The following is a 16,953-nucleotide window of genomic DNA, read 5'->3' on the forward strand; positions in this document are numbered from 1 at the left end:
CTCACGTCCTCATAGCTTTGCATCCCACTTATGAGTGAGAACATACAGTGTTTGGATTTCCATTCCTGAAGTATTTTGCTTAGAATAATGGTCTCCAATTCCCTGTGAATGCCATTATTTCATTCTTTTTTAATGGCTGAGTAGTATTCAATGGTATATATATATATAAATTGTGATATATATATATAAATTGTGATATATATATATATATATATATACCCCACAATTTTTTAATCCACTGGTTGATTAATGGGCATTTGTGCCAGTTCCAATTTTTGCAACCGCAATTTGTGCTACTATAAACTTGTGTGTGCAAATATCTTTTTCCTATAATCACTACTTTTCTGCTGGGTAGATACCCAATATGGGATTGCGGAATCAAATGGTAGTTCTACTTTTAGTTCTTTAAGGAATCTCCACACTGTTTTCCATAGTGGTTGTACTAGTTTTCATTTTCATCAGCAGTGTAAAAGTGTTCCCTTTCCACCATATTCATGCCAACATTTTTTTTTTTTTATTCTGTGAAGAATGATGGTGTTATTTTCATGGGAATTGCATTGAATTTGTAGACTGCTTTTGATTCTGGCCATTCTTGCAGGAGTGAGATGGTATCGCATTGTGATTTGGATTTGCATTTCCCTGATCATTAGTGATATTGAGCATTTTTTTCATATGTTTGTTGGCCATTTGTATATCTTCTTTTGAGAATTGTCTACTTATGTCCTTAGTTCACTTTTTAATGAGATTGTTTGTTTTCTTCTTGCTGATTTGTTTGAGTTCCTTGTCAATTCTGGATATTAGTCCTTTGTTGGATGTATAGATTGCAAAGATGTTCTTGCACTCTATGGTTTGTCTGTTTACTCTGCCGGATGTTTCTTTGCTATGCAGAAGCATTTTAGTTTAATTAAGTTCCATCTGTTTTTCTTTGTTTTTGCTGCACTTGCCTTTGGGTTCTTAGTCATGAAGTGTTTGCTTGAGCCAATGTCTAGAAGGGTTTTTCCAATGTTAACTTATAGAATCTTTATGGTTTCAGTTCTTAGATTTAAGTCCTTGATCTATCTTGTGTTTATTGTTGTACGAAGTGAGAAATGAGGATCCAGTTTCATTCTTCTACATGTGGCTTGCTAACAATTATCACAGCATCATTTCTCGAATAGAGTGTCTTTTCCATACTTTGTGTTTTTGTTTGCTTTGTGAAAAATAAGTTGGCTATAAGTATTTGGCTTTATTTCTGGGTTCTCTTTTCTGTTACATTGGTCTATGTGCCTATTTTTGTACCAGTACCATGCTGTTTTGGTGACTATGGCCTTGTAGTATAGTTTGAAGTCAGGTAATGTGCTATGCCTTCAGATTTGTTATTTTTGCTTAGTCTTGCTTTGGCTGTGTGGGCTCTATTTTGGTTCCATATGAATTTTAAGATTTTTTTTTCTAGTTCTGTGAAGAATGATGGTGTTATTTTGATGGGAATTGCATTGAATTTGTAGAGCTTTTGGCAGTGTGGCCATTTTCACAGTATTGATTCTACCAATGCATGAGCATGGGATGTGTTTCCCTTTATTTGTGTTGTCTGTGAATTCTTCCAGCAGTGTTTTGTAGTTTTCCTTGTAGAGGTCTTTCACCTCCTTGGTTAGGTATACTAAGTATTTTATTTTATTTATTTTATTTTATTTTATTGTATTTTATTTGCAGCTATGGTAAAAGGGGTTGAGTTATTTTTTATTTATTTATTTATTTTTTGGGACAGACTCTCGCTCTGTCGCCCAGGCTGAAGTGCAGTGATGCGATCTCGGCTCACTGCAAGCTCCACGTCCTGGGTTGACGCCATTCTCCTGCCTCAGCCTCCCGAGTAGCTGGGACTACAGGCACCTGCCACCATGCCTGGCTAATTTTTTGTATTTTTAGTAGAGATGGGGTTTCACCATGTTAACCAGGATGGTCTTATCTCCTGACCTGATGATCCACCCACCTCGGTCTCCCAAGGTGCTGGGATTACAGGCGTGAGCCACTGCACCCGGCCAGGGGTTGAGTTATTGATTTGATTCTCAGCTTAGTCAATTTTGGTGTGTAGAAGAGCTACTGATTTGTGTACATTAATTTTGTATCTGGAGACTTTGCTGAATTCTTTCATCAGTTCTAGGAGCTTTCTGGAGGAGTCTTTAGGGTTTTATAGGTAAACAATTATATGATCAGCAAACAGTGACAGTTTGACTTCCTCCTTACTGATTTGGATGCCCTTTATTTCTTTCTCTTGTCTGATTACTCTGGCTAGGACTTTCAGTACAATGTTGAAGAGGAGTGGTGAGAGTGGGCATCTTTGTCTTGTTTCAATTCTCAGAGGAAATTCTTTCAACTTTCCCCCATGCAGTATTATGTTGGCTGTGGGTTTGTTACACATGGCTTTTATTACATTATATGCCAATTTTGCTGAGAGTCTTAATCATAAAGGGATGTTGGGTTTTGTCAAGTGCTTTTTCTGCATCTATTGAGATGATCATGTGATTTTTGTTTTTAATTCTGTTTATGTGGTGTATCACATTTACTGACTTGTGTATGTTAAATCATTCCTGCATTCCTGGTTTGAAACTCACTTAATTATGGTGGATTATCTTTTTGAAATGTTGTTGGATTTGGTTAGCTAGTATTGTGTTAATGATTTTAACATCTATGTTCATCAGGGACATTGGTCTGTAGTTTTCTTTTATGGTTATGTCCTTTCCTGGTTTTGGTATTAGGGTGATATAGGCTTCATATTAATAGAATGATTTAGAGAGGATTCCCTCTTTCTGTATCTTGTGGAATAGTGTCAATAGATAGTACCAGTTCTTCTTTGAATGTCTTATGTAATTCAGCTGTGAATCCAACAGGTCCTAGACTTTTCTTTTGTTGTTGGCAATTTTTTTTTTTAGCACCATTTCAATCTTGCTGCTTATTATTGGTCTGTTCAGAGTTTCTATTTCTTCCTGGTTTAATCTTGGAGGGTTGTATATTTCCAGGAATGTATCCATCTCCTTTAGGTTTTCTAGTTTATGCATTTAAAGGTGGTCATAGTAGCCTTGCATGATCTTTTGTATTTCTGTGGTATGGGTTGTAATATCTCCTGTTTCATTTCTAATTGAGCTTATTTTGGATCTTCCCTCTTCTTTTCTTGGTTAATCTCACTAATGGTCTATCAACTTTATTTATATTTTAAAATAACCAGCTTTTTGTTTCATTTATTTTTTCTGATTTTTTTGTTTCAGTTTTATTTAGTTCTGCTCTGATTTTTGCTATTTCCTTTCTTCTGCTGGGTTTGGGTTTGGTTTGTTCTTGTTTCTCTAGTTCTTCAAGGTATAACCTTAGATTGTCTGTGCTCTTTCAGACTTATTGATGTAGGTATTTAAGGCTATGAACTTTTCTCTTAGCACTGCCTTTGCTGTATCTCAGAGGTTTTGATATGTTATGTCACTATTATTCAATTCAAAGAATTTTTAAATTTAAAATTCCATCTTGATTTTATTGTTGACCCATTGATCATTCAGGAGCAGGTTATTTAATTTCCATGTATTTCCATGGTTTTAAAGGTTCTTTCTGGAGTTGATTTCCAGTTTTATTCCACTGTGATCTGAGAGAGTACCTGATATAATTTCAATTTTCTTAAATGTATTGAGACCTGTTTTGTCTCAATTATTATATGGTCTATCTTGGAGAATGTTCCATGCACTGATAAATAGAGTATACATTCTGCAGTTGTTGGGTAGAATGTTCTGTAAATTTCTGTTAAGTCCATTTGTTGTAGAGTATAGTTCAAATCCATTGTGTCTTTGTTGACTTTCTGTCTTGATGGCGTGTCTAGCACTGTCAGTGGAGTATTGAAGTCCCTCACTGTTACTGTGTTGCTGCCTATCTCATTTCTTAGGTCTAGTAGTAGTTTTATAAATTTGGGAGCCCCAGTGTTAGGTGCGTGTATATATATATATATACACACACACACACACACACACATATATACACACATATATATACATATATGTGTGTGTGTATATATATATATATATAGGATTGTGATATTTTCCTGTTGCACTAGTCCTCTTATCATTATATAATGTCCCTCTTTGTCTTTTTAATTGCTATTGCTTTAAAGTTTGTTTTGTCTGATATAAGAATAGCTACTCCTGCTTGTTTTTGGTGTCCACTTGCATAGAATATCTTTTTCCACCCCTTTACCTTAAGTTTATGTGAGTCCTTATGCGTTAGGTGAGTCTCTTGAAGACAGCATGTACTTAGTTGGTGAACTCTTATCCGTTCTGTGATTTCGTGTCTTTTAAGTGGAGCATTTATGTCATTTACACTCAATGTTAGTATTGAGATGTGAGGTACTTTTCTTTTCATCATGCTAATTCTTGCCTGAATACTTTGTTTGTTTTTTTAACTGTGTTTTTGTTTTATAGGTCCTATCATATTTGTTTTAAGGAGGTTCTATTTTGGTGTATTTCAAGGATTCGTTTCAGGATTTAGAGCTCCTTTTAGTAGTTCTTGTAGTGCTGGCTGGCTTGTTACTGGCAAATTCTCAGCAGTTGTTTGAAAAAGACTATTTTTTCTTCGTTTATGAAGCTTAGTTTTGCTAGATACAAAATTCTTGGCTGATAATTGTTGTGTTTTAGGAGACTGAAGATGGGGCTCCAGTCCCTTCTAGCTTGTAGGGCTTCTTCTCAGAAACCCTCTTAGATATTGCCCTTAAATCCTAGCCCTTGTGAGGGTATTTTCCAGATTCTGTATGCACGCTTTATTGTTTCCTATTCTTTTATCTTTTGTCTCCTCTGACTGTATTTTTAAGTAGCCTGTTCTTCAAACTCACTAATTTGTTCTTCTTCTTGATCTATTCTGCTATTAATGGACTCATGCATTCTTCATTATGCCAATTGCATTTTTCAGCTCAAGAAGTTATGCTTCTTTTTGGTTATTTTGATCTCTTTGTTAAATTTTTCTGATATAATTTTGAATTGCTTCTCTGTGTTATCTTGAATTTCTTTGAGTTTACTCAACACAGCTATTTTGAATTCTCTGTCTGAAAGGTCACATATATCTGTTTCTCCAAGATTGGTCCCTGGTGCCTTATTTAGTTCACCTGGTGACATCATGTTTTCCTGGATGGTACTGAAGCTAGTAGATGTTCTTCGGTGTCTGGGCATTGAAGAGTCAGGTATTTATTGTAGTCTTCACTGTCTGGGCTTATTTGTAGCTGTCTGGAATTCTTGGGGAGGCTTTCCAGATATTTGAAAGAACTTGGGTGTTATGACCTAAGACGTTTCTGCTGTAGGGAGCATCCCAAGCCCAGTAACTCTGTGGTGCTTGCAGGCTCATAGAGGTACCAACTTGATGGTCTTGGACAAGATCCGGGAGAATTCTCTGGATTACCAGGCAAAAACTCTTGTTCTCTTTCCTTGCTTTCTCCCAAGCGTACAGTCTCTCTCTCTGTTCTGAGCCACCTAAAACGGAATGGAGTGACACAAGCACCCCTGTGGCCACCACCACTGTGACTGCACTGAGTCAGATGTGAAGACAGCACACTGCTAGGTCTTGCACGGGCCTGCTGGCTACTGCCTATGTTCACTCAAGGCCCCACAATCAGCAGGTGGCAAAGGCAGCCAAAAATGGTCAAGGAAAGGAGTTTTAAATGAGGTGGATACATAAATGTTGATGACATAGATTATTCAGGCAGAAATATGTTTCATCAAGCGGATGGAACTTATCAAGAAGAAAATGCATAACTCTACTTCCTTTACATCTTTCCAATCTTGGAAATTATGAAGGGTTAAATAATTTAATGTTGTGAAATGGGTATAAGGAAGAGGGATGGAAATTTTACCCTTAGTTCTGCCATGAACTAGTGATGTGACCTTGCTTTGCTTATCTGTAAAGTGAGGAAGTTGAACCAGTTGATTTTTAAATTACCTTCTAGTTATGAGACTAATGCTGTTTTAATGAATGGCATCATAATTTTTAATAATAATTCTCTACACCAGATAATAGTCTATTACGTTTCTAGAATGTAAAACTCGGGCCACTTAAGCTGAAATCTTATGATCATGTCCACATAATGGATTTCAATCTCAGCACCTATTTTTTTAATAATTTAAAAAGATGTTATTAAATCTAAAAGTCTTAGTTTTGTCATTTTGTTATTTTTTAGCTGTTATTTTGTTTTAGCAATATGGAGTGATTTTTCTTTTTTCTTTTTACCTTTACCAACTGTCAATTTAAAAATTACTAAGTTGACTAATCGTTTTGAATAACAATGAGTCTTTTTTTTTTTTTTTTTAAATTTTGAGGTGGAGTCTTGCTCTGTCGCCTATGCTGGAGTGTAGTGGCATGATCTCAACTCACTGCCATCTCTGCCTCCTGGGCTCAAGTGATCCTTCCACCTCAGTCTCCTGAGCAGCTGAGGTGCCACCACCATGCCTGGCTACTTTTTGTATTTTTGATAGAAACGGGGTTTCCCCATGTTACCCAGGCTGGCCTTGAGCTCCTGAGCTCAAGCAATCAACCTGCCTCAGCCTCCCAACATGCTGGGATTACAAGCATGAGCCACCACGCCCCACCAAGAGTTTTAATCATTACATTCATGCTCTACAGAGCACAAACATGCTCATGCTTTTATTCTAATGCTTACGTGCCCTTTGTCACTATCAGTGTTGCCAGTCTCATTTATGTATGAGAAGAACAGAGAATGCCTTGCCACAGTGTATGGTTACCAAGCAAATACACCACTAACACTCAATGTGGATAATAATGTTAAAGTAGTTAGCTATTTTTTTGAATTCTCTATTTCATCTGTTTTCTGTTTCTTTTCCAGGATATCCATAAAAATTCATCAGAGAGCGTTTTACTACTGAGCTGCAAAGGTAGGAAAAATAAATTTTTTTTGGTTAGAAAATATGCTTCTTTCATCTGTGTTTCAATAATTTATTCCCCTTGTTAGATATACATAGAATTGATGTTGCTTATTCTGACTAAGTGAAAAGTGTTATTTCTACTTACTGCTCAATTAGAAATGTGTAGTGTTTGTCGGTTTGAATTTTTCTTTCATACTATTACAGTTTATATTTTACTATAGACAGAATTTACTCTTTCTCCTAAATTTTGATATTCTCCATAATTTCATCGTGCCTTGACATTGCTGTATATAATTTCCATACATCAGGAAGGCAATTCTGTGTGTGTGTGTGTGTGTAGAAGTTAGAAACTGAAACTCTTTTTGTCTACCATCATTTCGTAGTTTTTTTGCTATTTCAAACCTATAATTTTTAAAGAAATGACTAAAGTAATCATTCATATAATTTGCTGTCAGTGACTTAACAATATAAATGTTAACATGGAGGCATTTAGTTCAGCATTTGCTTTACTTAATAGAGTGCAGAAAATGTGGCCCTTTTCTCAGTTAGGGTATATGTAAAGATAAATTTAGAATTTCTAGACTAGTAAATACTTCTCTGATAATAACTTAATTATAGCTATTTGAAACCAAATTGTTTAATTGTGATGAATCATATGCAAATTGTTCAGATGTAGGTCAACACCCACGCCCACATTCTAGCACCTCTTTCCTAATTCAAGACAACTTTGCAGTGCCTAAAAGAGCTGAACAGTACAGTTTAGAGATGTAAGACAAAGAAAACAAAACAATGGTAACATAAAAACCAACCGTGTCAGAATGGTAGCATGAAAACCAACCAGGAGTCAGAAAGTCTCTGTTATAATGAATAGGCAGGTTGTATTTATTTGGACTTTGCTTGATTATTTCTTAGGCTTTATGTGTTTGTAGATAACAATTTCCTCACTGCTCACGAGATTTGTGGCTAGCAAACTCATGGTGCTTCTAGGATATTAAATTTCCTCATCTGGAAAGTACATGCAACAGCATCATTATTGTCTACTCATTGAACTGAAATAAGGATTAAACAAATCAAGGACTGTAAAATGAATGTGTGACTCCTCAAATCCCATACGGGAAGCACATGCTGTTTATCTTGATCTGGTTGAGTCAAAGATTACTGATGGCAAGAATGCCTTGTGTAGCTGCAGGTGAGGACAACTGAGATACAGTGCAATTGCAGAAAGTAAATAAACTTTTTTATTTTTCGAGCTGTTACATTATAGTTCTAATCTATGAATGCCTTTGTGATGTAGCATTGTATCATATTCTGATGAATGGCTAAGGTTTTATGATTCTATTTTATCTTTATATATTGTCTGCTGTGTTTTCAAATATTTTATTTCCATTTATAGATGTGTTGAAAAATCATAAAGCACATTGCATAAATGTGTTACATTTGTTGTTGCGTATTTATTTATTTGAGACGGAGTCTTGCTCTGTCACTCAAGCTGGATTGCAGTGGCGCAATCTCGGCTCACTGCAACCTCCGTCTCCCAGGTTCGAGCAATTCTCCTGCCTCAGCCTCCCAAGTAGCTGGGATTACAGGTGCCCGCCACCATGTCCGACTAATTGTTGTATTTTTAGTAGAGACGAGGTTTCACCATGTTGGCCAAGCTGGTCTTGAACTCCTTACCTTGTGATTTGGGAGGCCTACCTCAGCCTCCCAAAGTACTGGGATTACAGGCGTGAGCCACCAGCCCGGCCTGTTGTTGCTTATCTTTAGGTGATTATTGCTGATGTTTTTGGTATATTGACAGAAAATAGTCTTGCTGCTTGTTGATGTAAACTACTTCTTGGCTTTAATGATAATAAAATTATAATTTTGCCTTAATATAAACTTAATTTTTATTGTCACTTATCACGAGAATTTGTTCAAGGATTTGAACTTATATCTGCATATAATTTATGATTTTTGACATTTTCTAAAAATTAATTATTGAAAAAAGTGGCAATTATTTTAATTCTTAGAGGGGTAAAATAAATGGTGTCTCCTTTGCGCTTCTTTCAATATGAGTATCTTTGTTGTTTTAATTATTTAAGATAAAAAATAAGAATTATACTAAACATAAAATGGTATATCCCTCAAAGTTAGCTACTCCAAAAGTTTTCATATTTATTCTTTCAGGTTCTTTATATACAGAAACATCAATCTCAATATGAGCATGTAATGTTTCCATATCATATATATGATCCTCTGGATTTTTTTTTTGGTTTTTACCATTTTAATTATGGGCATTCTCCTAAGTCTATATATGTTGTCTATTTCATTCTTTGTAATGGTTGCACGTTAGTCAATATTTTGGATGTATCATGATTTATTTAATAGGTCCTCTAAGCTTTTGTTTAAAAAATAGAACTTTAAAATAGAATAAAAAGAGGCCTCTCTTAATTACAGGTCTGGCAGGCATACAAAAGAATAATTCTCACTTGTATATTGAATCAAGAAATTAAGGAGTAAAGAAAAAGTGTTACAGTAAAGAGTCACTGAAAATAGTATTGAGTAAGTGTGTATTAGTGGGCAGAGTAAAGGAAAGCTAATAATATAGATATTCACACAAGTGTGTTGTAGGTGTGTAAAATGGAACAGCTACCCATTTCTTCAGAGTTTATCTCAAATGGAACCTCCTTCCATAAGCACTCAGAGACTTTTCCCTTCATTCCCACTCTCACCAGTTGTCTTACATCGCTATAAAAATTCAGGGAAAAATAGACCTTTTCATGTTATGTCCCATGTACAAATTCATTTTGTATGCATCTTTTTTTTTTCCTCACTAAGCTGTTAACCCCCAGAGGGTGATGACTGTGTGTTATTCATCTTTGACCCTAATAGATGCAGAAAAAATATTCATTCAATTAAATTGGAACAAAGTGTAAGAAAAGAAAGTAATTGGCGGGGCACCGTGGCTCACACGTGTAATCCTAGTACTTTCAGAATCCAAGGTGGGTGGATCACCTGAGGTCAGGAGTGTGAGACCAGCCTGGCCAACATGGTGAAACCCTGTCTCTACTGAAAATACAAAAAATTAGCCAGGAGTGGCAGCTCAGACCTGTAATCCCAGGAGGCTGAGGCAGGAGAATCGCTTGAACCCAGGAGGTGGTGATTCAGTGAGCTGAGATCACACCACTGCACTCCAGCCCGGGCATCAGAGCAAGACTCTGTTTCAAAAAAAAAAAGAAAAGTAATCAAGTAGAACTGTTAAATCTTACACAGATTTTATAAGATGCCACTATATGCCTTGCTATTATGCCTGGAGTAAATTATAATCAATTCTCCTGATGGATGAGACACAAATAATATAAACACATGGGTTTGATATACAATGGAAATTATTTTAAATTGAATTTTAGTGATTTTTTGTGGTATTTATGTTCAAAAACCATACCTACAAGTCAAGCGTTTCAGAAAAATGTTTATAAATTTATGAAAAAGTTATTTGTATGGTGCTGAACTTACTGCATATCAATATGAAAACATTGTCAGCTTCAAAGCGTTGTGCACGTGGAAAACATTATTGCTCTGGTTAATACTGTAATAAAATTGCCTCTGCGGATTAAAAATGTATATGTTTATGTACAAAATAGCAGCAATAAGTAAAAGAAGAAATTATTTATATGGATTCTATTAAATAAAAAGGGAGTACTGTTTTCAGTACTTTGTGTAATGCAGATTGCTCCTCGTGCCATTTAAATCTCTGACACTGTCTTACCGTTTGAATCATGCTTGAAAGAACCTGTTTCCACTTAGTCTGAATTCACTGGTCAAACAAATTAGAAAAAACAAACAAACAAAAAAACAGTGAACAGATGTAACAATTGCAATTTCATTTAAAGAAAAATTAGAAAATAGTGGGAGTAAAATATCTCTTTGAAGCAGAATGCAATGCCTAGTGAGTTCTTTTTCTTATCTCACTTGCAAAAGTCACTAGCTCCAACTCTGATTTCACATGCCTTTTACTGAGCAGGTCAATAAGTCATTGGGAAGAAGGCAAGTATCTTGGTCAGTCTTTTCTAAGACAGTCTTTTTTAGCTTGTTGCTGAACTTTTTAAACCCAGAGCCTGAAACTTGGCGTTTCTAATTCATATCTTAGCAATGCTTTTTTTTGTTAAAAAAAAAGCTCTAATCTCCTCATTGTTTTCTATTTTGCTAGGGATACAAATATAAGTACCTCTAGCCCCTATAGCATGCAAAAAAATGAGTGCACCAACAAATATCAGATAATAGAAAATGGTGGGTACTGAGGAACAGGTGATCATATGATTAACATCTGTGCTATAAGGGCTACTTCTAAAATACTAGAATGGGCATTCTAGTCAAATGTTCTGACAAACTGTGTGTTCCAGTGGCTACCACTTCTGAAGATGTAGGAAGTTGAGTATTGGAATTTTTATGTAAAATATCATGGTTTTGAATGTTGGCTCAAAGATAGAAAGGAAAAAAGAAAAGGAAGGAAAGGAAGGAAGGAAGGAAGGAAGGAAGGAAGGAAGGTCCATCAAGGACTAGGGACTAAATTATGCCCCCTGCCTTGCAATTTGTATATTAAAGCCCTAACCCCCAATGTGATAGCATTTGGAGGTGGGGCCTACGGGAGATAATTAGGTTTAGATAAAATTATGAGGGATGTTCATGATTAGATTATTGCCCTTATAAAAAGAGATACACGAGGGCTTCTTTCCTTTCTCTTGTTTCCCACCTTGAGGGTGGAACAAGAAAGCCATTGTTAGCAGGCCAGGAGAACCCTCAGTAGGGTATCTCATTGGCCAATATCTTGGTCTTGGACTTTCCGACTTCCAAAACTGGAAGAAAAAAAAAAAATACTGTTGCTTAAGCCATCTAAGCTATGACATTCTGTTATGGAAGGTCCAAGCTGCCTGGAAATAACAATGCCTACCACCTAATCCTCAGATTCCATTCAAGTTTTGTGGGCTGTCCAAGCGAATTCCGATTACTGTCCTTTAAGGTGTAAGAACTTGTTTCTGAGTGATGCGCGCTGTGTAGTAGTCATGTTTTATTAGCTTCTGTCAGTGTAGGAAAGTGCCACAGACTTTTCTTGACTTTCTTGACCCTGACACTTTTGAAGATTACATGCCAGCGGTTTTGAAGAATGAATTTAATTTGGATTTGTTTAATTCAGGGATCAGGTTTTCTGCCACTTTGGATCCTAGCATCTGGGACAGTGTCTGGCATACAGATTGTGTTTCATAACTAATTGAGGAATGGATTATGATTGAAAATACCTATTGTGCACCTCTGAATCACCAGGCTAATGCTAAGTATTTCAAAACTTTCTAAATAAAAAAATGTCAAAAATAGGAAACACACAAGTCTAAAATCAGAAAAGAAACCCTCAAAAACACAGAACTCTGGTGTCTTCTCCTAGCAGCATTGGGATCTGTAATGTATATAGTGAGCAGGCAGGTGCTAGCCACTGCATAAGTGAATACTAGTTTCTTTAGAGCAGGACTTCTGAAAGTGTGGTTTGTGGTCTGCTTCCAGGTCACAAGTTGTTTCAGATTCATGATGATATAAGAAGAGAAATTGGAAATGAGAATTTAGAAATCTTTGAGCATTTTGACAAAATAATTTTGTTTTTGCTAATAATTCCAAAACCGTCTCACATTTTATCTGTATTTTTATTACACTAGGCTGATGATTAATTTACATTGTATTTTTCCATTGTATTGATCCATAATTGAGTGGAAATTTTCAAATGTAATCATTTACCACAGTTGGTGGCCATTCTTCATTGCTTTAGGGGGATTAAAGTAGAGTGGTGCAAATGTGATCTAGACCATGGTGGGATTTGATGTAGACCCCAAAGAATGGATAGAATCCACCTAGTACATAAAGATAGAGCTCGACAATTTATGCACAATAAAATGTAAGAGTATATGTGTATGCATATATGTGTGTATGTGTGTACTTGTATGCCTGTTTGTACGTGTGAACATTCTTTTCTGCACTGTTATCTGTGCACATGTACTCTTGTGTAGGTGCACATATACCATACATGTGCACATGGGTGTGCATGTGTATGTATGCATATGCACGTGTGTGTATTTGGGAATGTGCATGATATGTTCATAGAACTGGGTAATCATGATCTTGACTAGTTTTTTAGCTGTCCAGTTTTGGACATTACATTTGAGGTGCCTGTAGAAGGAGAGAGAAGGGGCCGGGTGCAGTGGTTCACACCTGTAAAGCCAGCACTTTGGGAGGCTGAGGTGGGCGGATCACGAGGTCAGGAGTTTGTGACCAGCCTGACCAACATGGTGAAACCCCGTCTCTCCTAGAAATACAAAAATTAGCCTGGCGTGGTGGCACATGCCTGTAGTCCTGGCTACTCAGGAGGCTGAGGCAGGACAATTGCTTGAACCCTGGAGGCGGAGTTTGCAGTGAACCAAGATCACGCCATTGCACTTGCACTCCAGCCTGGGCGACAGAGCGAGACTCCATCAAAAAAAAAAAAAAAAAAAGGAATCAGAGAGAAGATCAAACTGGAGAAATGTATGTATGTACTTTTATATGTATGCATACATAATATACAGCTTATGCATTTATCTCAAGAGCTCTGTGTGCCAGTTCTGCCTGTGCAGAATCATATGGACGCTTTACTTTCTCATTTATTGCTGTCACATTAATTTATTGCCTGAACATATCATTTGAAACTCCAGTAATTTGTCCCATATTTCAAAATGTAGTGCGGACAGAGAAGACTGACATAGCTTAAAACTGGTTCCAGATGTGTAAAAACATCTTGTGTCTCTACTACCAAAGTAAAGAGGAAAATTGTGCCAGTTAAATGCCTGAACCTGTTTCGGTTTTGATTACCTGGGTTATCGAGGCAGAAACGATCTTTGTGCCTGATATATGCTTATAGTTGCCTTAGTCTTCAGCTTTGACTTTCTTTGGGAACATGTGCGTGTTCTATTAATACCATTGTTAGAAAGGAGAATTTATTTCCTTTTTTGGTGGTTCCATAAAAGCTTTAAAATATATTTTACAATTCAGAGAACTAACATTTTATAAAGCCTCCATATTGAAGAATAGTATATGGAGCAAAGGGAAAAGAGTTAATTAACTAGTATTCACTTCACAGTCATCATGTGATAGTTGAGTTACCTCTTACTCCTTTTTCACAACAAACGTTAGTGATTCAATCTTATCTGTTGTGACCTTTGAGCACCTTCTGATTTAAGACATCCATGGAGACCAAACACACTCTTGAATTCTCCATATATTAGGGTCAGTATTGTGAAGATTAAGCCTCCAGTCAATTCAAGCACTTTCGAGTGAAGCTCAAAATGAATTAGAATCCATAGGAAGAGAAGACTCACCTCTCTATCCCCCAACCACAACCTCGGCTTTTCTACTTAGCACCCAAAACCTAAGTACTTCAACTAAATGGAGATTTTCCAGCACAGACATTATTATATACTTCATCCATAATACCTACTTAGTATTTTTATTTCAACTCAGTTAATGAAAAAGCCAGAATAGTAAGGTAGTGCGTGAATAAATAATGACCATCTCAACATACCTTTTTGGACCTTTTATCTATGAAAGAAGTAGACAAAATTTATGTAATGACACTCATTTTCCCTGCACAGTCAGTAAAATAGACGTCAAGTTTTAGTGGTCAACATCACTTAAATATTTAAAATGTATAGAATCCAACATATATAAATCTAAATTGAGCACATTAAAAATCAAAAATATTTAACATTCTTATTTCATAAAACATGTAGGTAGTCTCCATCATTTATTTTGATCTACTAAAGTGTCTATTAGTTTATGAGTTAAAAAGCATTGAGCATAGACTACATATTAGGCACTTTAGCAGGCTCTGAAGACTCAGTAGATATAAGTTGTATTATCTGTCCTAGAGGGAAGTGCATTATTCCTAACCTGGAGGGAAAGCTTCAGGTGTAGCCTCTCAGAGGAGGGAATGTAAAGGAATAGATTTCGAAAGTCAGGCATTTGGTCAAAATGGATAAGGGAGTTCCAGGCATCATAACAAATAATAATGGCACTTGAGAAATAGCAATACAATGTGTTTGAAATGTAGAGGGGAGGATGAGGAGGGACAAGATAAGTAGGAATGTGCCAGATCACAAGAGCTTTACATGCAATAACAACTTTGAACTAAAATTTAAAGACAGCAAGGAACAAATGAATACAGTTAAGAATGAGCATGAATTGATCAAATTTACATTTTAGACTGATATCTGGAAGTGTGTGCCATTGTGATAGCTGTGTAAGTTGATCAAGCAAGAAAGATAAAGGAAGAAGAGTATGGTCAAAGAAGAGAAGAGTGAGAAGACAGAGTTGAGTAGGTTAGCCGAGAAATATATTTTAAATATCAAATTGACAGTACTTTACCATTCATGTGTGGGAGGTTAGCACAGCTGGAAATCTTATAACTCCCAAAGGTTTGCAAGGAAAACTGGGTAGATGAAGGTGCCAATAAATTACTACAAAGAACAGATTTGGGGGATAGACGATGAGTTCAATTATGCACACATTGAGAGGTTGGTGTGTCTGGGGTATATTCAATTAGTTATTTAAGTAGATTGTTCTGAATAGACAAATCTGGTTTCTTTCTTAGAGAAACTGAGACTGTAATCATTATAATGATATAGATGGAAGTTAATTCTTAATTCAGCAGTATGTATATGGCAGGAAGTGAACAGAGCTTGAAACCTGGTGAGCCAGAAAATTACATAAAATTACAAATGCAGGACCAATGTGACAAAAGTCTCAACCATAATCTTAATGTCTTCGAATGTTAATGTGGGACGATTTCTTTAATAGACGCCTTGTATTTTTAAAGACAAAAATGCAACGTCTAGGAAAAATATTTTTTAAATAAAAGGACGAGTACCCAAATCTTGATGTTTGTTGTATTTCTGCAAATCTTACTTTTCTTAAATCCACTTTATATTTTGACTTGCAAATTTTCAAATCAGTACTGTTCAAATATGAGTTTAAACAGGAAAACATGATTAAAATTTTCTCAGCACTCAGGATATCACTCCTTCCTACCAGATTTTTTTGTTGTTTTTTTTTTCATAATTTTATAGCACTCAACTTGCTTGAAGAACAGCCTTCTCAAAGTGTGGAGTTTTCAGTGATCTAACCCAGATACAGCAATGTTTTCCTGCATTAGCTCATCAGAAAGAATGCCAATGATATTAAAATAAATTGGAGCAAAAATAAGTTAAATATTGGACCTTAATAACATATTGCTCAACTCTTATTATGTTTACGTCACCTTCATATGAATGATCATAATTGAGAAATAAGAATGATTTTATTTTCTATGCTATAAAACGAAGTTACAGTGAGGTTAAATAACCACAGAAAGAAATGCACTCTGAGAAGGTTATTTTTTTCTTCGAGAATTAAACAGGTTTTAGGCAGTTATTACATCTTAGAAAATATACTTTAGGCCAATATTTTATTTAAGCTATTGTTAGACTTTTGATTAGATCTATAAGCATTAGTGAGGTCTCCTTGGGGTCAATATTAGTAAAGGAAAATGGAGTTGAATGTAACAAAGATGAATCAATTTCATTGTCTAGAAGTCTTTTAGGATTCATTATCACTTGGATTTTATTATAGTTCATCATCATTGCCATATTATGCAAGCAAATTAATGAACTTTAACAAAACCAGAGATAAAAACCTAATTACTTAATTTGATAATAGTTATTTTCTAATTTATGCTGCCAAAAAATGTATATCATATTTTATTATAGAATTGTCATTTTAAAATACATATGTTGAGTCATGTCCAAGTCATAAAGAAACATATAAAGCCTCTGTCTTTTGTAAGTCATTTATAGTCACATTCAAAAGCTGAATTTTTAAAAATTTTACAATGCAAACAGAATAATATATTTTGAGATAATTTGAAGATCAGTCATAACTCATGAGCACGTTGGATTGGTAGATCTTTTATTAACCTAAATCCTTGCCTCATTCCCCTTCAAGTCCTATCCCCCTTCTCCCTTTAAGGAAGTATTTCCTTGACCAGACA

The 16,953-nt window shown here is 35.6% G+C and overlaps 1 protein-coding gene across 3 annotated transcripts in view; it reads left to right on the forward strand.

Annotated features, from left to right (window-relative positions):
- LOC101178714 overlaps positions 1-16,953 on the forward strand; it is a 191,952-nt gene that overhangs the window by 61,369 nt on the left and 113,630 nt on the right. For all 3 annotated transcript variants that reach the window (XR_004028595.1, XR_004028597.1, XR_004028594.1), the window contains exon 2: positions 6,833-6,881. The gene's annotated coding sequence lies outside the window, so the exon portion shown is untranslated. The remainder of the gene's footprint in view (positions 1-6,832; positions 6,882-16,953) is intronic.

This window comes from Nomascus leucogenys, chromosome 25 (assembly GCF_006542625.1).
Source record: "Nomascus leucogenys isolate Asia chromosome 25, Asia_NLE_v1, whole genome shotgun sequence".
Lineage (NCBI taxonomy): Eukaryota > Metazoa > Chordata > Mammalia > Primates > Hylobatidae > Nomascus > Nomascus leucogenys.